The 15,568-nt window shown below is 28.9% G+C and overlaps 1 protein-coding gene across 1 annotated transcript in view; it reads right to left on the bottom strand.

Annotated features, from left to right (window-relative positions):
* LOC111034302 overlaps positions 1–6,848 on the bottom strand; it is a 41,655-nt gene extending 34,807 nt beyond the window's left edge. Inside the window, exon 1 of the mRNA XM_022315451.1 lies at positions 6,637–6,848. The gene's annotated coding sequence lies outside the window, so the exon portion shown is untranslated. The remainder of the gene's footprint in view (positions 1–6,636) is intronic.
* Between the last annotated feature and the right edge of the window lie 8,720 nt (positions 6,849–15,568).

The following is a 15,568-nucleotide window of genomic DNA, read 5'->3' as shown; positions in this document are numbered from 1 at the left end:
TAGTTACTATGTATCTACTTATTAGTTATTAGTATTATCATTGAGTACACCTTGTATACAATAATATTTATTCAATGGTATTATTAAATTATTTATTGACAAATTAAATGTAAGTTTTTAATAAAAATAAAAAATAAAAACATAAGTATACAACCAACATATTATTACATTTTATTGTTCTATATTAATATCACGTACAAATTTTAAATTTAATTTCCTATTTCCATATTTAAAATACCTACACAAAAATCATATACCTATCCTTATTTTGACAAAAATCTAAAAATATCAAATTAATTTGCATGTTATTGTTAACTGAAATGTAATAGACTAATCACGTTCAAGGGACCATTAACTAAGTATTAAATCATTAAATGTTTATACAACTCAGCATAAGTATCCCACTAATTTAACTTGAGCAGTTAACAATTGTACACGTACACCTTTGATTAATTGATAACGTATACCAAAATAAGTTTTTAAAATCTACTAACTATTTTTTAATATTATAATATATTGGTAACGATATTCCATGTGCCGAGTAACATGAAATATAGTAATTCTATATACCACAACTGGTCTTCAAACCTTTTGGTCGCATATTTTCCGATCCATAATATGTTTCAAGAAAAAAATGTATTTTTACCTAAATGTAGTTTAATTATCAAATTTAGACGTGTGAAAATGGACCAACTAATTAGATGTTATAGTATAATCTATTGTTATTAGTATGTTGATAATTTAATTTGCTTCAAATAACTGATGAAAAAAGTACATTTTTACATTATTTTTTTAAAATTTTATAAAAATATATCATGACCAGATTCAGATGATCAGGCAATCACGCAACTAACCTGATGATGACTGCTATAGAGCAATATGTCGGTAGTTGAGTAGTTATATTAGTAAGGACGTTTTAAGTTATTAAGTTAAAATTAAATTTGGTATATTAGCCATTAGCGTTTCAACCATGGACCTCATACTAATAGATTAGTAGTTACTAGTTACAAGTGTTGAAGATAGATCGCATCTTACGAAGCACCGTAGCACAAATCACATACGCAGTAGCGACAAATCCATAATATGTAAAACATACGATTTCTGTTATTATTACTTCTATTATCTTATACTAGTTCACTAATATTAATTCTCTTGGCTATTGGCCAACCAAGCATATTCCGTGTATTAGTATAAAGTATACGGTTCATACAGCCTAGGTAGGTAACAAATTGGTAACAACCTTTCTGAAAGGTTAAAATTTTAAATGTTTAGTGGTTTTTTAAATACCTAGTAGGGGACAAAATACAACAATTTATTAAAATTTTAATATTATTAAAATAATTGTTTGGTAACTACGGACGGTTCAATTTATTAGTTGGACTGTTTTCGCTTAGAATCGTTATTCGTCGTGTACAATGATTTGTCACTGAATTTAAATTTAACACATCCACTTCAGTGAACTACTCAATAACCAGATACCACGACACATACTCTACAGCAAAGCGGTTAACTTATCTCCCACTTTTTTCTAATGTTGGTAGGTTTCTCAATTGCAAGCTACACTCAACTCCTATAGTCCTGTTGAAAAAAAGTATCTCTGCAAAAAAGTATTTGTTATTGTACACAAATTATATTTTTACTGAGCATTAGAATACGGATTCTAAATACTTTGAAAAAATAAATATCTATATGACTGTATCTGTACTTGAATACTTTTTAAAAGTATCTTCTACAAGACTGATTTTATGTCAATAAAACGAAGAGAAAATCGATGGTTCTTGCACAGAAGCATCTGAGCGATATGTAACAATTCCGTGATCACAGATATATACAACAAATACTGATATTTGTGGTAATGATTAACTATGGTATCAGTTGTTTTCGTTTACATATTTATATTTTGTGTACAAGGCTGCATCCAGAAATCCATCAGTTTAATATCAAATTATCAAAGGTGAACAGTATACTAAATACTGATACATGATTAGATACTGAATTGTACAAAGTAGATGGATAATAATGATATAGAGCCCACAGTTCAACACAAAATACCTATTTTATATTATATAACCGAACTATAATACCAAATAGTAAATGATGAATGTAAATATTATTAAATACATTTTCTGTACAGACTATATATATTATATCTACATGTGATAAAGTAGGTATTGTTATGTTTTTTTAATATTTCTGTAATATCAGTATTCAATTTTATTACTTATTAGATATTGCATGATATGAAAAGTAAAAAAAAAACAAATGTGTTAAGTACCAGTGTAGGTAAGTACCTATATATTTTAAAAACCAAGTGTCCACTAAAATGAGGTACCTACGAACGCCGAACGGTGCTGTATGTGAATGGTAAAAAAAAGGAAAAAATCGATGGCTGAAGCCTGAACAAGGCAAAGTGGCGACCTCTCTTCCACCAGTTCATCAGTACGTCATTCTAGCAACACCCGAAAGTCGCGTGGGGGGTGGTTAAGCAGCAGCTGTTACCTAGTCCTCCTTTCGCACCATCATCAAATATCAAAACGAACGTTAAAAACTTCGCTCCTTTGGTACCAACCGCTCTAACTTGATATTCCCACGGTCCACGACTTTTTGTGTTGTTAATGTGATCTTTGTCAGCAACGATGGTTTGTGCTTGTCAGTTGTCACACAGACTATATGTCTATATACGACCTCTCTGACAGGCTTACAACGCTGTCCACACTGAACTAAATGATGGAATGTTCAGTGTGTGTATTAATCAAAATATAATTCTGATAGGAAGTCGCCATATGTGTTCTGAGTCATGAGAAAAAACGAATTACTACAAGTCTACACAAACATGTAATAGTTCGTGGTAGTCATGAACTAATTTATAGTAGTTTTTAGCAAAAGTGGCCCTCAACAGTGGCGCAACTAGTGACGCTATTTCAGAAAAACAGTGGTCCTCCACATTGGCAGGTGGAGAGCCGATTATTAATGAGTAATTAATTTAAATTTGCCGCGCTTTAATCGGCACATGTTTAGTAGCCACCGCGTAAAAACATCCACCAGTCGCGCTAACGTCGAGGGCCACTTTTGCTGAAAACTACTATAGAATGGACTGGCAACAAACAGGCGGGAGGGTTGCGGGGATACTGCTAGCGCTAGATTCGTACTTCCATCCATTTCCCTCCGCACAAGCCTACTATAGCCAAAGTTGCCCGGTGATTACTGAATACTGATTAAGCTGTCGTTTCCAGTGCATTCTATCTTAGTCAGCAGCCTTAGTAGTTAGGTCCTCAAACGATCATCCGTTCGACCATACTCTACCCACCATTATCGGTTCAACACGTACTTTTATGTCGTTCATTACTCAGTCGCGTCAGCACTCTTTGAATTATATTCGTCAAAATATAAGAAACATTTATTTACCTTCTTTTCCGGATTAAGAAGCGGTAAACCTTCCGTGAAATCACGACGTCCTACCGAGACGGTTTTCCGAAGATATTATATTGCTTTATTGTACCTATATTGTTTTGATTTCGTCGACCACCAACTATTATATTAATTTGTTATACGTTTTAAAGGTTCGATGTTTTGGCAATCGTTGTTTTCCATCAGTTTTCACCTGGATGTCAGGGGAACGCGAGTTCGGTAAATACTAGGTACATTGTTAAGTGTGTTAGATGTTTTACATACGATGAAATCGATATACTATGCAGTATGCTGCCTACTCAATTAATAATGACGTAGCCACCAGTTTTTAGTTAGTAATATTTCGGTTTTTGGACTTCTTTAGTATTTGTACAGGATACCGTTCATCATCATATAATGCATATTTTTATAACCCGCACGTGTAAGTACCTATATTAATATTATTTACATTTGATTTATTTTATGTCAAACACTTTAGGCCACTAGAGTCGAAATTGCTCAAAAAGATTGCTTTAGTATCAACAATAATTAATTCAAGAAATATTGAATACAATAAATTATTCATTTTAATATTTTATGTAAACAATTTCCTAACAAGCCATTAACATTTTTAAAAATGTGGGAAGCCTAACCTAAAGAATAAAGACAGCAACAAATACAAACTGAAAGATTTGTTAACTTATCTGCAAATAATTTTACCAAGTACTTATCTTTATATACAATTGAGTTACAAATACTTCTACTGCTATGTTTACTTTTTTAAGCTATTTTTATCTAGATTGCTTGGTATGCATTTATGTAAACTTTTATGAAGCAAACATTTTTTCCTAACAATTCGAAATTAATTTTATACATGAAACATTTTTTTATAACTTTAAAGAATATAATTCACTCTAGGATTTCTATAACTTCAGAAAATCTTATTTATTTTATATTCTTGTAGAGTACCTACTTAATATTATAAAATATACAAAATAACCTCTTTGTAATTGTTACTTTACTGATTTATAGATGTTTGTAAAATGATAAACGATAATTAAAGAATACAACTCTGAATACAACAAACTACAAATATTTAGTGTACCTATGTTTGTTTTATTAAAGTCGGTACAGCATCATCTGCATGTAACAACTAATAATATTTACAGGTGCTATGTATAAATCAAGTGACAAAATTAACTATGTTTTGTTCACAAAATCATGATCATCATATTTTGTAGAAATCAAATTAACTAGTAATCCAGAAGTTACAATCACATCATATTGGTTTTCGAACCAAATAAGAGCCAAACATTAAGTTCTGAACATATGAAAAATTGAAAAGATGACTTGAAAATAGTTTTTTTATTGGTATGAACTCTCATATTGCTTAATAAAATAATGAATTAAATTCCAAAGCATATGATAGTTCATGCTGATAATAACTCTATTTAAATCTCCATGAATTTAGTTAAATTGTGTATTAATTTAAAATCCACATTATTTGTTACAAAAAATAGTTCTTATATAAGAATGAATAATCTTTTGTTTTGTTAATTAATTACTTAAAACATTATTATTCATTTCACGCTGGTAATAATTTTTTTTTTTTGAACTTAAATTCACCATTTTGAAAAACCAACAATCTAGTAAGCTGTTTATTATGGATAAGTGAAGAAAAAAACAATTTTTACAGTTTGTATAAACTTTTTTTTGTTAATTTTATTCAATTTTGTATTCAATTAAACTATATTATATTCTTAATGTTATGAAATTATACTAAAATAACTTTTACACTTGTATACATTTTCTTAACAGTTTTTGTTAAAAAAAATTACTTTATCCATAACAATTTGTGTACCTAGTTAAAAACTCCATTTACTATTTTCACTAACTTTAGAATATTTAATTTATATGTAGTCTATATTCAATTCAAATTAAAATATAAAAAAAATTTTTAACCTGTATGATTTATCTGATGTTTTATATTATAATTAAAAACTAAAGAATTTATTAATATGCATATTATGCAGTATAGAATTACATTTAAATTAGAAGTCATTGCAAAATTGTAAGAACTATATGTTGCTCCAGTTTCCAAGTAAATTTATTTTAATTTTTATAAATTATCTAGGTACCTATTTTGAAAACATATGCCAATTTTAACATAAATATGTTTTCGCAGCATACAAGATTTCTTACATAGATTTTCCGGTTGAACTCTAGTTTTTGGTCAGGAGAAATAAACGATTATGTCTACAGCAAAACTTTGATTAGTTACCACAACAATAATTTTAAATTATAACATATGATACAACAGTAATTGTATACTTTAATATAATATTATACAGGTAGGTATACAATTGCACTAGTTTATTTTCTATGTCCAGAGTATTACTGATCAAATTATTCTAAATCCAAAATCATATTTCAAAATGTGATAGGCATGAAGATAAATCAACTATTAGGACATAAAGCCAAACAAAAATTATTGTTTATTACATTGATTATAGTATAAAAATTATTATTTTATGATATAGACAGTGCTTGATTTGGAAAAAATTAGAAGAGGGATTCAGCAGATGTTGGATGAAAGAACGTTTCACACAAAATTAATTGTCAAAAAACGGTGAACACAATCCTCTCCAGAACCATAATACAACAATTATTTTAAATCTGTTCTACAAATATATGTTTACATATAAAAGAAAAAACAATTATTTATTAATACAACTACAATACAGTATACAGCCATAATTAAAAAATAAATATACTTATTTTTAAAAAGGAAGTACCAAGGTCAGTAAATTAAAATACATTAGTTAAAAATGGTTATAATATACTTAAATTTATTTTAATAATTTATTATTCTTCAGCTATAAGTGACAAAGTTGAGCGTAGCCATTAGAAAGAGGGAATGTTCTGAGCTCTTGAAATTGATGTATACTTATAAAGAAAAAATTATGTTTAATATTGTTAGAACATTTTTAAAGGATAGTGATAAAAATCAATGTTTTATCTGGTCCATCCAGGTATTTTAAATTTATATTCTTATAGTTTGTAAAATATGGCCTATTGATTTCTATTTAAAATACAAATTAAAAAAGTAGGGTAATTATTAAATGATCAAAAAACGAAAATTTAGTATTAGGTTTTGTTAAATAATTCTACCTACTAATAGTTGTTAAAATATATTAACAGGTAAGAAATAAATTAGTTTAACAAGGGTTTATTTAGGTATTTACTTACACAGTTTGTTGTTTTCTTTTCTAAAGAAACTCATTACGGTTTGAATTTTACTTGTTTCAGCTGTTTTAATTTAATTGTTTCAGTAGAACATGCTTTGAATCGAGTTTTAAAGAACTGAATGGTCCGCAAATAGATGGATATTAGATGTTTAAATAAATTAAAAACAATAAACTACATACACAAATTGTAAACACTAAGCGTCGCACTGTCAAAAACAAAAAAAAATTATGATATCAAAACAATATTACATATTAGGGGGCCCTTAGTGTGATAACTGATAACTGATAATTTTCATAATTCTATGTCAGCTGCAGCACTGTAGTTCACAGCTGCTGCTGTGTATTTATCCATCGATTTCCTTTGTGATGCATGATTTGTTTGATCATTAATAAGAACATTTTAATACTTTTAAAAATCTGATATTTTTACAAACTTCAATAAATGTTAATAATTAGGTGTTTTCGAAAAAATAAAAACTCTTCGACACAGTTATAATTCTCCTCTATTCAAGGTGAAAATTTGATTTCTTAGTTTCTACTGTAGTCTTATCGGTTTGTTCTCTCGCTCAACAGTTTTTGCTATGTCATACATTAGTAAGACGGAGACAACACATGCGGATGTGGCATCCTCTTAAACCAAGACATAGGATGGGTAAACGGGAGTGAAGAGAGGAGAGGGGCGACAGGTCGACGCCGCCGAATACTAATGTGACCAACCGTGAATGGGCGGTGATGGTCTACCACAAAATCATACGTACCAGCGACCAGCACTGAAAAAGTGTTGTTTACTATAGCTTTATTTATTTATCGTGTTTTAATATATTATATATGCATTATTATGTATTTATGTATTGAACATTTTAGAACTTCGTGTTCATTAGCCGCTAATGAGGAAAGTTAAGTGCTAACTGAGTCCAGGCTCCCAAAGGCCAAAGTATCTTAACTATTATTTTCGGGTTCTTAGCGTTCACAGTTTCTCACTTCCTATTTCCTCGAGACTCGATTTCTCATTAGTCATTAATCGAAATATCAACAATCCATGTTTTCATCTGTCGAATGCTGATCTGGGTAACATAACGCATCTATCTTGAAATTTCTTAAGTATTGACGTCTTCCGGTTTTTTTTGTTTGCCCCGCTTAGATATGAATTATTGAAATTTAATTTATTTTAAATTACATATTTATATATGATCCAACATAATTACCCCCGTCAACAAATCCAATCTTACTGAAAACAGGATGTTTGTAACAAAAACTACTAATAGTCTTTTTGGACACCTGACATCTAATGTTTTTGAAAAAAATCTGTACATTTTTTGCAGCTGCAGTAAAAACATTATGTGGATAATGTGACACGGTCATTATCAAAAGTGATCAGTTCTTGCAAGATTTTAAAACAAAATATTTAACACTTAGATAAAATCCTTGATACAGAAATGAAATATTGATGAAAAATATTGATACATCAAAATATTCATTGTTTAAAATGTGTTTGACTAATGGAGGATAAGATACATTAACAATCGATGAGGAGGACTTTAAATTAGAAATATTATTAGCGAGCAGTTTAGAAGTAGAAAATGATATTAATATAAACTATACAAAAAGACATGACTAAATGTATAGGTATGCTCTCTACTTTGTGACACATCGGTACTGACAGTGCATGTTGGCTAACAAAACAATGCAAATTATTAATTATGTGGATAATTAAATTTAAATTCCTTTCTATGCTAAATCATGCAATAATTGTGCACGTGCAACCCATAATATCAATGTGATCATACTTAAATATTTAGCAATGCACCAAATAATTGTCTACCTATAAATTATAAAATTTATAAAATTTAAAAATAAAAATATAATTAATTAATAAGTATGAACTAATTTATTATTTGTCTTTAGCTTACTAAAAAGCGGTACCTAGTTTTAAAAACTATTGGCAATTTTACAATTTATTACATTGTTTTATTATAAAAAGTACATTCAATATTGACATTATAACAACCATAAATTGTAGTACACAAGTATTTATTGATTACATAATTTTTTAATAAAACTTGATTTACATAACTTATTTCTCATAAACCCAAATTCATAAATATTAAATATTTATAAAATTGTTTTTATTAATTTTAGATACATTATAACTACTTTTCAATTTACTAATTACTAGATAATGTGTATATTATGTTTAATTATGATATAGTATAGTATATGTATAACATAAGATGGGTTAGATAGTATGACATTTAGAAGACACTTCGCATAAATCAAGCACAGGTTTTGAGTAAATATAGATTTAAATAGATTTAAATAGATTTAAATACCTACGCTGCTTCAGCCAAATCGGCTTTTAATCTTTTCATTAGGATACTTTTGGGCCCTGATTTTACCGGAGATTCTTTCTTAAATGTTTACAAAACATGCATATTTTAACAAAGCTTTATAATATGTCTTATGAAGTGTAGTCGGTATACACAGTCGTTGATTTATATTGCGCCATATAACACTCTTGTACATCGTTTAATTATACTTATTATTATATTATATATATTATATATCCGATCTTATAATTATTTTCCTGTAGCTTCTGTATATTTGTGTACTTCAACAAACTTGATTGCGATACACTTGTAGCAACTATAACAACTGATTATAAAATTATTTCTAGTAATGTTTTTCATTATAATTAATACTTCAACTCTAATAGGTTTTGCTCTACTTTGATTATGAATCAGGAGGACACTTTTGTTTAATAATATAGAGATGAATTTAATATTTTGATTTATAATTCATACACCTGAGGGTTGTTTTAGATTCTAATATTTGATTTCTGAAATTCTGAATGTGTTTTTAACCAATTAGTATTTTGGAGGGGTGATGGTAGGGAGATTAAAAATGCGAGTTATCAGTGCTTTACATAAATAATTGGGAAAACATAACAAAAAACTACAATTTCTAAGCATTAAAGGTTTTCGGAAAAATCTGTTTCATTATTATTTTTTTTGGTTCATGTTGAAGTCAGCCGCCGTCTATAAGACAGTCGATGTTTACATTTGTTTTACATTTATTCATACTCAAATTTACTGAAGTGTGCATAATACACACTGCGATAATATTATTTTTTACACGTTGTTAATAGTGACATCGATGATAAGAAGGAGACGGCTATCTAGTAGTTGAATATATTTTTAGTGTACAATATAGAAATATTTATATACTACGTATGATTTATTGTGCATCGAACGACGATCATTTTATAGGTTAGTGCTATAGCTGCAAAACAGCAGAAGTGTAAATAGTAAAATTAAGTGCTATCTAAATCCAGGCTCCCAAAGTCCAAAATATCTAATTATTATTTTCAGGTTTTCACCATTCTCAGTTTCTCACTTCCTATTTCCTCGAGACTCTATTTATCATAAGTCATTAATCGAAATAACAACAATCCATGTTTTCATTTGTGGAATGCTGATCTGGGTAGTATGACGCATAAATCTTGATATTTCTGAAGTATTGACGTCTTCTGGTTTTTTTTTGTTTGCCCTGCTTAGATATGCGTTAGTGACAGACAAGGCTGGGCAAGTAAACTATTTTTTTTTAACTCTAAGTTAAGTTAATATAGAAAAATGTAAGTTGTGTTTAAAGTTAAAAGTTACCTTTATTTACCAAACATTTCAAAACACTGTACTTTTAACTTTCAGTCCATGTTCTCTACCTATTCTAGTAAATACGATGAACTACCACGCTACTCGGGGTTTAAATTATTTACACCTTCAGGCCAAGTTGTTGCTGTAATTCTATGAATGAATAGAATAGTTATAAGTATTTTAAGATGTATGAAAAATTTACAATTTTAAATAGTAATTTTAACTTTTATAAGAGGTCAATTTGCACTAATTTTTAAACTATCGGAGCTACACGTGCTCTGCTGAGCGTAAAATTTGCTATGTTACGCACTTGTAAGACAGAGACAGCATATGCAGGTATCACGTCCTCTTAAGTGCTAATGTTTTTCCGCCTCCCACCCACTACAAAATTAATTTGACTTTCCACTGACAAAGCGCGTCGCAGACCTTACTTTACGTTTGAAACCCGTAATAACGACGTGCATGCTTTCGTTATCCCCTTTTGTCACTTAATGTATCATTATAAATTAGTCACATAATACACAAAGTACGTTCAAATTGTACTAATTACAAAACAATAAATATTTGTAGTTTTCCTAAATTATTTTCGAAAAAACATAGCAAATATCTATTATAAAAAAAGTCAACACAAGACAAAATATTTTGAAAATTGTATCATGTACAGAAATAGATAAATAAACATTTGATGAAGATTACTAGTACTTACCTAGTATAGTTAGTACTATAAGTTTTTGAAAAACAACAAAATAAGAAAATCGTTATAAAATAAATGTTAATGATAATGTTTAAATGTAAAGAATAATATTTTATGTAGTTCGAAATGCTATTCATCATCTGTATGCTGTAATAAATGAATAATAAGCAGTAAATAATGATAAACATATTTTGATTTAACACATTATCTAACACTGTATTGGCATTCTTTAGAAATCCTTTGAATTCTATAGATTGCTTAGGCATAATATAAAATAACATTCAAATTTAATACATTACCAAATAGTTCAAGGGATTCTATAGAATGCCTTTATTCAACACTTTTCCGGTAACATACATACCTTGAACATAGCATATTATGTAAATAATAATAAAATCCTCAAATGAAATTGCGGCAGAGGCCTTTAACATGGTATTCTGACACTGTGTGTATAATTGGCTAAACAACTACTCGAAATTTATAATACTAATTTTCATTTTTTTATGAAAAAAAGCCTTAATTCTTAACTCTGAATAAAATTATAAAGTAAAAATAATCACATTTTATGAAAATTCAAAAATACCCTGAACGCGCTAAACGTGTAACAAGTTTTTTCAAAAAGAACAAAAAAAGCTACAAAATAGTTTGGCTCAGTTGGCTACTTTGTTTACTACATTCAGGAAAATAATATTTATGAACGCGTTTTAAACGTAATTATTCCGCGAGAATGGATATGTAAGTAACAGGAACTCATACAGAGGTTGCCGTTGTAAGGAGCTACTGCCGCTTCACTGCGACCGCCGACGTCAAAACCGAAGAACGGTTACCGCTAGTTTTACGACCCTGGTATCACCGATTACTGAGTCAGTTTAAACTTAATTTACACGGAAGCGGATCGATATCAGCAAAATATCGTCGACCGCATCCGGAATATCAACATTTTTTAATTTTAATGTTAGCTTTTGTCCAATGTCATGTTCAATGTCAAACATTATCAAAATATAACATTGGCCTTTCTTGCCCCAAGTCACTGTTATATATATATGTGTGTGTGTGTGTGTGTGTGTGTGTGTGTGTGTGTGTGTGTGTGTGCTTGAACGTCAGCTTATTGTGGCTTTTATACCACAATCTAAAATATAAAAAACAAAAATAGTATGGTTCTCTATAGACTACGGTAAAAATAAATGGTTTATCCAGTTATCCGACGGTCATCGATATTTAGCAACAGTCAGGTGAGTAACGACACTATTTTGCATACATGTTACATGTATTGCTGCTATAACAAAGAAAAGTTCGATTCACTGTACTATAAACCAATAATCAATATTTATTAGTAAAAGTTTTCACTTCTGCCAACAGTTCAAAATTCATATTTTTTTAAATAGGTATACTAAAAAAAATTTCTTTTAATATCTAAGATATGGAAATTAAATACAAGATTTCTCAAGTTTTTCTACATTTTTTAGCAAAAAAAAAATTTACCGCAGAATCAAATTTCATTTTTATTAGTCTGAAGTTTTTATGACATCCATCAGCAAATTAACAATTTTCTTATTTTGTTGTTATTCAAAAATGAATAACCTTAGATACTTGACATCTTCATCGAATGTTTATTTTATCATTTTTATACCTACATGAATACATGATATAATAATTGTCTAGTTATTTTGATTTGTTTTGAGCTATTTACAGACAATAGAAATGTTAAGTTTTTTTCTATTGATGAACATTTTTCGCCAGGTCAAAAATCTTGAAATTTTAATACAAGATTCATTAATGATACAACTCATCAAAAACCATGAAAATTTGTAAATTATTTCATGGTTCAAAAATTATAAAAATTTTGAGTAATGGTGGATATCGAATTTCGAGAACAACGACGTCTCTCGTAATTAAAAATACAGATGAAAATCGTAAAAAATGAAAAAAATATGTTAAAAATCAGAAAGCTATTAAATCGATATAATGCAACAATATAAATATTATTATTTTATAATATAATAATACAATACTTTATGCTTACTACTAGATTCTAAGGAGCATTTTATAGACAACTTCTTATACATTCAGCAGCTTGCCTTATCATGAATTGTTTGTATTGTTAGCACAGTTAATATGGATTTAGCAAGTGATTGGGTTGAGAAAAGTCTTCCACTAATTTTGAAATTTTAGTTAAGCATTTGTGCAAATCGTATAACAATAAATTATTGATGTAGTTTTTGAGCTAAATTTAAAACATGTGTGTGCCGTCGTCACACGTTAAATTTTGCCTAAACAACGCCAGTATTAAGTATTTAGGCATTAACTATTCCATAATACCTGTGATAGTGTGATCTTATCATTATTAATTTACACGTCATGTTAATGCAAATGACACTTGCTTTGAATGCGAAACATTAAAGGTTCAACCTACAAATATGCTAAATATTCAAGATACCTTTATATCTGTAACTATCTTTTCTGCAATATATTCAGGATATATATTCAATTTATATTTTTCAAAATAGTAACCCATCTTTTGAATTTTTAAATATTAAGCAAACATTTTTTTTGAAAATGTTGATGTATCTATATCAAAATACAAGCAAATAGTATTTGAGTTATTAACTTTGTGTACTAGGGATAATGTGCCTATGGTAATGGTCAATTAGATAAGTAGATATGGGGCTTGGGAGATTTAAAACAATTAGTAAATACTATTGATTTATCAATACAAATCATTTGTAAAAATTATCTTAAGTTTAATAAATACTACATCTAATATTAAATGTAGTTTTTAATTTTATAAAACCATTTTCTTACTAAAACTACTCATACCTTTTTAGAATTTTGATTTAAATACATAAAAGTTTTCAAGAAAATCATCTGCTAAAAAATATGCAGTAAAAAAGTCATTTTTATTTTTAAAACGGAAGTTCGTATCGTCCAGAGACAGAGTGTCCGTAAGTAGTAAAAAAAAACATCAGAAATTAGAAAATATTATAGTCTTTAGGTAAATATACATAAAAAATCTAAAATTCAAAATTTGAATAAATGAACAATTAAAAAATAAAAAATGTGAGTAAGTGGATGTCCCTCGGATAGATAGTAGGTTAAAAGTGAGGGAACTCGCGTCGTATGCTATCTATCTGTATTTTGATCGCTTTGAGTTGCTGTCATAGATAGTGTTAAATTTGAATTCAATGATATAATATCATTGTATATGAAATACAATTATGAGCGAAGACTGTCTGCCAGCTTATAATATTACTTACTATATTTGATGATACTACTATGATTAAAGTAATTGTTTACTATTAGGCATTTGAACAATTGTACGACAGCAGATTAAATAAGTTTTTGTCAACAAATTAGTGTTTGAAAATGTCATTGTATGTATACTGTTTCCATGAACTGGCGTCCCGCGTTAGACCTTGGTAAACATAATAACGGCTTAATGTTATAGATTTACATCTTTTCACCCTTGTTAAAGGTAATTATGGGGTAACAACAGGTGTATAGACCAGGTACGGGTTCTACACAATTTATGAGGGACGCGACATGTTCAAAGATGGAAAAAGTAATAATTATGAGTTAGTATATTTTAACCGAGCCTGCTGTTTCTTGGAAGTACTACAATAATACTTAATAATACAAAAACACGTATATTGACTAATAATTCGTTGGTGCGTATAGTAATCTCAAATACCACATAATAGATATTCGACTATACACATTGTACCGCCCCAGCAGCGGTATTCTGTAACTCGATAAGGTAGCTTAACGACAACTTTCGGTTCGTTAAGCTAACGAAAATTCTCTTATCAAATATAAACGATAAAAGCGATTCTGTACTACAGTTATTCGTTAACCTAACAACTATTTTCGTTAAAACGGTCGATAGTAAAAATAAAATATCGTTAACTTAATACACACATCAAGACCCCTCGATAATACTTACCGGGGATGGATAAGAGGAATAACGTCATATTTCGTGTTATCATTGATTTATTATCGTAGTTATTTTATTATTTACAATTTTCAAAATTTCAATTTTGAATTTTGATCTCGTGAACTAATGTGAAGTAATTATTACAAGTACGATTTTTATCTTAGATACCTAGACATGGCTCTAGAATTTTTATGGTGGGAACTTATGGTGTTAGAAGAAAGAGTTCGTTTACAAGAAAGGCGTATTGAAAGAAGGGTTTTGAGAGATGAACAAAATCCTTTTGATCTCCCTCTCGAAGAATTTATATTTATGTTCCGCATAAGCCCGGAATTAGCATTTGACGTCATAAATATTATTAGGCCTTTATTAAAAAATAAACGTTCTTCAGGGTTATCTCCAGAAGTGCAAGTAAGTTAATTTAATTTCAATGCTTCGATTTTATTAAATTTATGATTTTGATTTAATTTAATATTAATGTTTTGTTTCAGTTCCTAGTTACTGTTCATTTCTATGCTCAAGGTAGTTATCAAAGAGGTTTGGGTGGTAACTCTATCCTCAACATAAGCCAGCCATCTGTGAGTAGGTCCATCAGTATTGTCACAAATGCTATAAACCAACGTCTTTTGAGACAGTGGGTAAAATTTCCAATGACAACTAC

Source organism: Myzus persicae, unplaced genomic scaffold, assembly GCF_001856785.1.
Source record: "Myzus persicae strain clone G006 unplaced genomic scaffold, MPER_G0061.0, whole genome shotgun sequence".
NCBI classification, from domain to species: Eukaryota; Metazoa; Arthropoda; class Insecta; order Hemiptera; family Aphididae; genus Myzus; species Myzus persicae.
Note: the sequence above shows the minus strand (reverse complement) of the source record. Positions and strands in the feature narration are given on the sequence as shown.